Below are 10,056 nucleotides of genomic sequence, written 5' to 3'. Positions count from 1 at the left end.
CGAAATAGAAATTACATTGATAATGGCTATCACTAAATCGTGACACACGCCTAACAATCTGGCGTTTACAAATGTATAATACAATTAATGAAGAATCTTCTGAGCGAATACTTTCGATCTGTTAAATAACCTGAGAATACATGCATTTAAAATACGTCAACAAAATTGTTGGTGAGTTGTACAAGTTTTGACACAGAGTACTTTTATAACCCAAAAGTGTTTGGTAAAATTTGGCTAGCTGACCACCTTTTATAAATATTTACTTTTCTATTAAAAAGTATAAAATAATTGAGTTATAAAAATGTGTTATGACTCATTCATAAATACCATTTGTTCAAATCCAAATGTACAAGAGTTGGAAAATACATATAAGTATTTCAGACTTATATCAAAGTGCATTTTTATATAAATATTTTGAATATCAAATTATATAAAAATAGGAAATGGTACCCTTTGTGAGAACATAGAATAACCAAATTTACTCTTGAAACCTTATACAAGAATTTGTATCATTTATATGAAAAACTCATAAGTCTTGAATCTATGAACTTTGTAAAATCGTGTCGTGGCAATAGTTAAGTATTATCTTACTTAATTTGAAAATCGACACTTAACCGGTGGGGCAATGTAACGACGTAAATTTTCAAAACAATTTTTCATTTTTAAACCATACTTTCATTCACACGATAATCACAAAAACATATTGTATCCACTATATCATAACAAAACATGTCCCAGAATCTCAATCACATAAACTCCATAAGTGTGTACGGATCATGCCGACGCCTTCCCGCGATCCTCGCTAGTACCTGAAACACATAACATAACAACTGTAAGCATAAATGCTTAGTGAATTCCCCAAAATACCACATACCACACATACGCCTTTCCAGGCCATAACCCTGTAAGATCCTCCGATCCATGTGTCTCAGGGGACTTCCGTCCCGAATCCCGGTAGACCTTCCGGTCCTACCCGTATCGACCTTCCGGTCCATAACCCCTTGACCTTCTGGTCCATATCATCTTGACCTTCCGGTCCATACCATACATAACATACATAGCACATACATATCACATAACCGCATATAGCACATACATCTCATAGCATACAAGACCTTCCGGTCACACATAAGTACCCTTCCAGGTACAGTATAGTGAGAAGACTCGTCTCAATGAAGTCGGATAAACTCTCGTGCTCAACTTCCCGACTTAGCCTCCTCCTATTATTCAAATAACATCCTCGATCAATATTCTCTCATAGCCTCATCTCTACAGATTGGGTAGAAGGCCATTCTACCCTTCCCTGAACTCTCTTGAATCAGTCTTGACCAGAACCCTCAGGTTAACGAAAGTCAACGGTCAACTTTGACCCGACTTGTCGAGTGCACAAGGGCGACTCGGCGAGTCCATGCGGGTCCTCTGAATCCTTTCAGCCTCTCTTGGCTCGTCGAGTCATCCTTCCACTCGACGGGTTACACCTGTCACGAATCGCGGGGCAACCCCGACTCGACTCGTCGAGTCCACTTATGGACTCGGCGAGTTGCCTCCATGTTCATCCTCAAATGACCTCCTAAGGTCAGATCTGCTTCCCTAACTATCAGATCTACCCTTCAAATGTTCAAATGTCACGTAAAGGTGCAACCTTTACGTGCATGCAACCCACATCAAGTCATAAATGGAGAAATAACTCTAAAAATGGCAACCTAGTCCCCAATCTCTCATTTGCTTGCATAAAGCTGAGGGATAGTGACTCTATGGACCTCTCATGGTCCAGATCTGATGCTATTAACACAAAGGGGACCTCATACCCGCTAGATCTTACATAGAATGGAGGTAAAAACCCTAAAATCATGAAATCTATCATATCAACATGAAATGGAAAGGATTATACCTCCAGGGATGAACTCTGAAGATGATTAGTCCAGATCCAAGCTCCATTCACGCTCTAGATGGGTGTTTCCTCCTTCCTTCTAGCAAAACTACACCAAAAGTGATGTATTAGCCTCTTCTAGCTCTCAACTCTCCTACTGCTCTCTCTAGGGTTTCTCTGGGATGAAGTGGCCGCAAATGGAGGCCATAAAGGCCTTTAAATAGGGCACAGACCCGGGGATTTAGGGTTTCACTTAACAGCACGGACTCGCCGAGTCCACCCTTCCCGACTCGTCGAGTCCGTTCATTAATCCAGTCAGCACACGCGCTCCTACTCGACGAGTCTACGCCTCAACTCGTCGAGTCCTTCATTAAATCAGACAAGAAATGCGCGATCCTACTCGGCGAGTCTGAGCGCCTACTCGCCGAGTCCCTCCCTAAACTCAAGATAAATACTTAAAATAAGATACCTGGGAATCCGGATGTTACAGGCAAACTCCTCCCACATAGACATTATGTTTTATTATAAAAACAAATGGTTTATATAAATAACTTATTTTATATAAGTTAATAAATCTTGTCGAGTCGTGTCATGATATTAATTAAGTGTTATATAACTTAATTTTTGGTATTGACACGTATCGCTTTGAGTCACAAGCTATCCCACTAAATACAGTTTCTTACAACTAGAATAAGTGAACATAAACCCCGTATAAATCCAATATCGATTCTATACGGTAACGAAACAAAGCTGAGATTTTATTATGAAATCATAACCGAACTCGTGACACTGTACTTTATTAATGCACCGACACCATAATAAGGCGTGTGTGCTAAAGTCATTCACCCCGTTGTAACACGTGGTAATGTTTCGATAATGCTAACATCAGCGCCAAAATTCATCTCGTCAGATGTAGTTATAGCTAGCAACTCCAGGCGGGCGGTCGTACCGTATAAGATCAATAATATGACACTTACACCCGACGTTAGTCGTTCCCTCGAGGATTAACGGTTATATATTGGAGAGTTTCTACTAAGTATTGAGATCTTAGCTTTCGCGAAACCCGGAATATTTTATAATGGAAACTCAAACGTATTGGATACGTTATTCGGAATAGGTATGATAAACCTATAGAATAGGTATGATGAACCTATATGGAATATATGGAGTAGGTATGATGAACCTACACGGAATAGGTATGATGAACCTATACGAAATACATGGAGTAGGTATGATGAACCTACATTGAATAGGTATGATGAACCTATACGGCTTACATGGAGTAGGTATGATGAACCTACACGGAATAGGTATGATGAACCTATACGGAATACATGGAGTAGGTATGATGAACCTACATTGAATAGGTATGATGAACCTATACTACTTACATGGAGTAGGTATGATGAACCTACATGAAATAGGTATAATGAACATATATAATCCATTCTAAATTCACTGGATATGTAACATTATTCACCGTTTAGGAAAGCGATAACTGAAATTCTTATATCTTCAAGAATTTATCATACTAGATACAGTTTCGATGATGTATTAGCATAATAGCTAATTTTTGAATTTATCCAAGTTTGGATCGACCGTAGATCTACATTCCCCATATTTTATATAAATTATGCGAGAATGTTTTTAATACATTTAATATGGGATAAAAGTAAAGTCTTTAAATACAATACTCGACAAGTATTTATTTCGTAAATAACGACTCTTAAGCTCTTAAGTCGATCATGTTATTTATTGTGATAAGAATAAATAACTTAGTATAATGAAGTTATGTTGTTATAATTAATATAAAAATATATTAATAATTTCTCAATTCACTTTTACATAACCTTATATATATATATATATATATTAAAGGTTAAATATTATAATTTTAACCAATAATTATATAATCTCATTAATTTAATCTTCCATCAATTATGGCAATATACTTTCATTTTATACACGGATAATAATTTTGGTCATTATTATATCATTCCATGCTTCCATGAGATACTTTATCTTACACATGTAAAGTCATCATTTTTGTGACTCATAATATCCACTTGTATAATTATAGCAATATACTTTCAATCTTGTGATTTTTCTTAATAATTATATTTATATTTCACATAAAGTATAATTATATCAACTTATAACAATCTACTTTAACTTAATAGATTTGCTAGTGATTTATCACATCTTTAGATTGCTATTTCATAAACGTTTGACCAATAATCAAGTAAGATGTTATTTTGTATATAAAACTTGAAAATCATCAAACTTTAATAGACACGCATATATTCTCTCCCAAATATTAAAACCGTAAAAGAGGGGCCGTAGAAACTCACCCTTGAAGCGTGAGTTCAAGTTGTTTGAATTCGGTTTCTGTTGTGAAACTTGTTGTGTCAACCGCAAATCCATAATCCTTGAACTTTGAAGTATTCTCGGGACCATTTCGTAACAAATATAAACTATTAGGGTTTGTTTGGCAATTTCATAAACCAAAATAAGACTGCTTTGGTTAAAATAATTCAAGGGAAGGGCTGAAATGGTTATTTTCTGAAAGTTAATTGAAATTAGGGCTTTTATGAAAAAATAATCCCATGGAGGGACTGATTGCGGCTAAGTGGTCCAACTTATCAAAATTAGGGCTTTTAAGTCCCGTTTCTTTTGTCTGATCGGGTATTGAAGGAAAAGAGGAAACATGTCTCCCTCCTCAGTTGATCGGGAACAGCAGAGGCAACGAAACGGTGGGAAATGAGGGTTCGATCTCCGGCGATGATGTTGTCTCCGGCTGCAATGGCGAGGGGTTGTGGCAGCTTCCCGTCGGTCCCTTTCCTCGATCCGTCCACAGAAAAATGCGAAGGGAGGGAAATCGGAGAGGGAAGCACCTCCGGTGCTTGATCAATTCGATGACGGGGAAGAAAGACGACCGGGACGAGGAGGGGCATCGGTGGTGTCCGATCGTGAAGAGAATGAGGAAACCGAAGGCGTCTTCAATCTGTTGAAGTTAGGGCTTGCTCCGGTCGACTGTAAAGAAGGAAGAGAAAAGCCGATAGCCACCATCTCTGGCATATCTTCCCTTCGTTCATTTGCTTCGTCACCAACAGCTACACAAGAAGTGGAGGGGGGATCAAAGCAGTCGCTGATCAGAGCAGGGAAAAAGGAGGCTGTAGCCTCTTGGTCTTCATTGTATTGAACACACAGCAGGTGGGTGGTCGATCGGTGGGAAAGGAAAACGGGGGAACACAGCAGCAAGGTCGACAGGAAGAGTTAGGAGGAGGTGAAGCGGCGGTGATGGTGCCTTGGCTCGCTGGCTGTCGTCTGTGATGGAGGAAGTTCCCGACGGGACTGTTTTAAGCCCCGATACATGGTAACAATCGATAATTTGAGGTGTTTGTCTGCTTTATTGATAGGTACCAAGGATGAACTTTGATGTTCGGGTTTGGTGTTTAACAGGGAATGGAAGCAAGGATTCACTCTGTTGTGAATTTGATGGGAAGGAAGAAGGACCAGCAAAAATAGGATAATCACAGCAGTAAGTGGAGATGTTTGGCTGCTGTGTTGACAAGGTAGCTAGAAGAAGAAGAAGAAGAAGAGGCTATTGCCTCTTTGTTTTCACCAGCAAAAGCCCACCTTCGGTGGTGATTTCTTGGCAGCTAAATGTGGAAGGGGGAATAGAAGGAGTGATCAGTAGTATGAGGGAAGCTTTGTGAGTGTACAATTAACCTAGATTTGCATCAGATTTGAGTAGATATAAATATGATTTTGCTTGTACAAATAAATCAAACTAGATACACCCATGTGCACAAATATGAATGCTCAATAGCTTTTCTCCGTATATACACAAAGAGTCTTTTGGAAGACATGGATGTGTAAACATATAATGAAAGATAATGGAATAGATACATATATAAATATTTGAGTATTGAATAAAAATCCATAAGATATACACATATATGTATAAGTATTCTATCATTAAATACACAATTTACTTGTATTTTAGAAACAACATATATAACTTATACATCCATATGTATAATTATTTGGGTAATATATAAAAATTGTATATTATATGCTTGCATCATATTTTTATGATATATACGTAAGATTGGAAGTTTAATGTATAATTAATAATGTTATTATTTTCCATCGTGTAATTTTACTAATAACAATTTTGATTCTTTAAAACATTTCATACGTGACTATTGTTTGGGTCGGACATGGCGGGTTTAAAAGCTCAAACGAAATTAAATTTTTAGAGGAAACTATAAATATAATGTATTTAATATTCCTTATTAACATAAAGTTACACACAATTGGTCATTAATACATAGCGGGTCGCGGTGGTTTGACCACCGAACTCTGACCAATTTTTGCCAATTGTTACATTAAGTCATGCATGAGCATAAAGTTAGTAACTTTACGTGCTTACCCAGCTCAAAGAAGTCAGATCTATGTTTTGGGATCAATTTCTTAGCGGATTAAGAAGCAAATTGAGTTTGGGCTGAATGGAGGAGTACATTGGGCGTACAAGCCTGTACGCGCAACGTACATGCCCTTAAGCCAGTACGCTTAGAATATAAGATGAGTACGCCCCTCATACTCAACATGACAGGATTTCGGTGTTTGGGCTTCGGTTTAGGCCATTTTTTGTGCAGAGTTGTTTTAGGCCCTGCTGGGCCATCAGGTTTTGGTCTGATATTTATTTGAGGAGGCCCACTATGGGATTTGGGCCCAATATGGAAAATTAGGCCATGATTTGGGCCTTGGGTGCCTAATTAGGATTGGGCCTTTGGATTGTCGGATTGGGCCTTGGCCTTGGGGCAAGTTATGGAGAGGGTAAAAATGTCTTTTACCCTAGTTTGGCCACTTAGTGTGGGTCGGATCCGATTATTGATGGATGATTAACTTGTGATTGTTAGCGTGGGGATTCTTGTGGGCCAGCAGCCAAAGATTCTTTCTGTGAGATTCGCCAGTGCGAGGTGATTCTCCTCGCTGAGTTTAGCGGGTCGAAGGCACCAATGTCGGCTCATGGTTTATATGTTAGGATGCTAGATGTCTGCTTGAATCTTGCACACGTTATGTGATGGCTTGTTTACCGAGCAAGGCCCGATGTCAGGTGGGGCCTGATGAGTATACTGTATGCAAGTTATCAGTATGTGTTTTATGGTACCGGACAAGGCCTGATGTCGGGCGGGGTTCGATGACCGTATGGTATGATATTGTCTTTGTGATTATCGCATGTGTTAGTATGATTATATGTTTATATGATTACATGTATCCGGCGGGGCCCAATGTCAGGTGGGGCCTGGTGACTGACAAATCTATAAACCGAGCGGGGCCCGAAGCCGAGTGGGACTCGATGTCGGGCGGGGGCCCAGTATGTGATTTAGTATGTTTGGTATGTGGTATCTTGGGGAACTCACTAAGCTTTGTACTTACGGTTTTCTGTTGAAAGAGTTCGGTATGATTGGAGAGCACACACCACATGTTTCTGCATTCTGTGATTTACTCTGATAACGATGATGTATTAATAATGCTTTAATTACCTTGGTTCATGAAAATGAGATGACGTACTATTTTAGTAATTTTAAAAATGAAAAGGTTTTTGGGTCTTATTTTTAGGACGTTACAGTATAGGGGCTAGGGGTGAGTGAGGGTTTTCAGAGGATATGGGAGTAAATTGGTGAGAAAATGAGCAACAAACAAGTTATACATATAGGCTGGAAAAAGTAGGTTACGCCGCACATATGGTCTGCGCGTGTCGCGCCTCTTGTAGGTACAATTGACGTGGCTCCGGTCACATGTTGCCACGTGTCACAATCTAGGTGGGCCGCGCCCCACCATTTGTGAGCTACGTCTGCTGTCTTTGCGCACAAATTTTTATTTTTTTTCATAAATTAATATCTTTTTCGTACAAGCTCCGTTTTTTGACATTCTTTATATCCATACATAGCTATTATTGATGAGTACTCCAACTTTCATTTAAATGTTGTCGGCTAATTCTCACATTATTTTTAAAGTTATATTTTTAGAGAGCTTAGATTGTTAAAATTTGTGTAAAAATCATAACTTTTTCATACGACATTCATTCTCGATTGTCTTTATATCGACGGATTCCTATTCACGAGATCATCGATTCTCATTTAGATTGTTTTGCCTAACAATCGAACGATCTAAATTTCAATATATGTGTCGCACACTGCTGTATCGAAACATAGAAAAAAATCATAATATCCTCATACATAGTCAATTTTAGAGGTTGTTTATACGCACGAGTTCGCTTTTACGTTTACTACGACTTTCATTTACATTATTTTACCAAAATAATCGTTTATCAAAAACATCTATTTATCTAATTATCTTATTCAAAGATTTTAATTATAATAATTAATACAATTATGTTTTAATCAGCTTGGCCAATCTTGCGGACATTACACTAACTAAAAAAAAGACAGTGATAGTTATACCCTCATTACAATTAGAAAATACCTAACAGGGAGAAATTTTAGTTTTTTTTTTTTTTTTTTTTTTTTTTTCAAAAAAATATCAACAACATGTCGAAGAATCATCTCTCAAAGTTGATTTATTGTGATTAGGCCAATTATTTCCCTTTTCTTTGAGTATTATTTACACCACCAAGTTTTGTTCTTTTGAAATTTATACCCCTCTTCTTTTCTTCTTTTGAAATTTATACCCCTCTTCTTAATATTTAATATTTTTTCTTCTTTTGATCACCCTTTACACCATTAGCTTGTTATTTTCAAGGTTCTAAAAAGAAAGGCTTGTATGTGCCGCCACGCTTTACCAAAACGTCGCCTTGACTCATATATGTGAATAAAAATGAATAATAGTTTAAAACACATATAAAAATATGAATTATATACAAAAATTGCCGCGTTAAGTCACGCCTTACAAACGACGTGGCTCGCCAAGGCTTGGAAAAACTTAAGGCTTGACATTGCCGCCAAGTCACGCCTTACGTTATTTAGAACTTTGGTTATTTTTGAGGTTATAAACACCTTCAGTAATAAAACAAAAAGACGATCATAGATCAGATTGCAAAACCACCTTTAATAATAAAATTTGGATTTCTTTTATCAAAGCCAAAAAATAATCGAAATTAGATAATTACATAATTAACCACTTAAAAAAAATACAACTTCAAATTAATTCATTTCAAAAACAATAACATGTTGTCCAACTATAATATTTAAACTAATGTATATATAATATTCAAACTATGTACTCGCCTATTCTCACCTTTGGTCACAAGTAATTTAAAGTTCTATAGGTTTTAGTTTTAACCGTTAAAAGGTTAGTATTTTCAAATTTGGATTTTTGTTTGTTTGTATGCCAATTTTGTATGAAATTCACAAAAAAGATGTATGTAAAATAGGCTGAATTTGGAATCAAGCATGTAATTTGGAGACATATCCATATGACCATATCACTTCTCTACCATCAATATCTAAGAAATTAAAATGAAGTGGATAATGGTCAATATATGAATCTTTCGTAGATAAAAAAAGTATATGTGGAAAAATCTTCTCCTTTTTGGGAACCTGTTTTTTAGTGTATGATGTTCTTTTAGTTTACATAAAACGAATATACACTAAGGCACTCACATACATAAACACACACACATAAACACACAACCACACACACATCAACATACACACATAAATACATAGATAACAGTGAGAACACACACATCATTTTTTTTTATTTTTTTTGATACGTCAAATCTAATCTACTCCTAAAATTGGATATACTATTTTAGTATTTTTAATGTACAATTTTGTAATTATATAAAATTTTCAAACTCTTTCGTGTTACCAAAATTTCGAATGTAATGTACTATTTGTTGGCATGTGTCTAAGGCAAGGTTCTAAAAAGTTCGCCATGGCTCCACCATGGCGCGCCATGACTCCAAGGTTTGCATGTGCCGCCAAGCTTTACCAAAACGCCGCATTGACTCATATATGTGTATAAAAATTAATAATAGTAGAAAATACATATAAAAATATGAATTATATACAAAATTGCCGCCTTAAGTCACGCCTTACAAACGACGTGACTCGCCAAGGCTCGGAAAAGCTTGAGGCTTGACATTGCCGCCAAGTCACGCCTTACGTTATTTAGAACCTTGGTCTAAGGTAATAGGTTATAGTTTGATA

General features: G+C 36.9%; 2 long non-coding RNA genes across 2 annotated transcripts; one reads left to right on the top strand and one right to left on the bottom strand.

Moving 5' to 3' along the window:
• Positions 1 to 640: 640 nt before the first annotated feature.
• LOC145159814 (uncharacterized) lies at positions 641 to 4,559 on the bottom strand. The gene is made up of 2 exons (XR_013737929.1): positions 4,222 to 4,559; positions 641 to 809 (listed from the first exon to the last, which is right to left on the bottom strand). It is a non-coding gene; the product is annotated as an uncharacterized LOC145159814 (long non-coding RNA).
• Positions 4,560 to 5,107: 548 nt separating this feature from the next.
• LOC145159813 (uncharacterized) lies at positions 5,108 to 5,791 on the top strand. Its single transcript, XR_013737928.1, has 2 exons — positions 5,108 to 5,246; positions 5,333 to 5,791. It is a non-coding gene; the product is annotated as an uncharacterized LOC145159813 (long non-coding RNA).
• Positions 5,792 to 10,056: the final 4,265 nt, after the last annotated feature.

This window comes from Lactuca virosa, chromosome 2 (assembly GCF_052849685.1).
Source record: "Lactuca virosa cultivar CGN04683 chromosome 2, Lactuca_virosa_CGN04683_v6, whole genome shotgun sequence".
NCBI classification, from domain to species: Eukaryota; Viridiplantae; Streptophyta; class Magnoliopsida; order Asterales; family Asteraceae; genus Lactuca; species Lactuca virosa.
The sequence above is the reverse complement of the archived record's forward strand: the minus strand, read 5'-3'. Positions and strand labels throughout refer to the sequence as shown.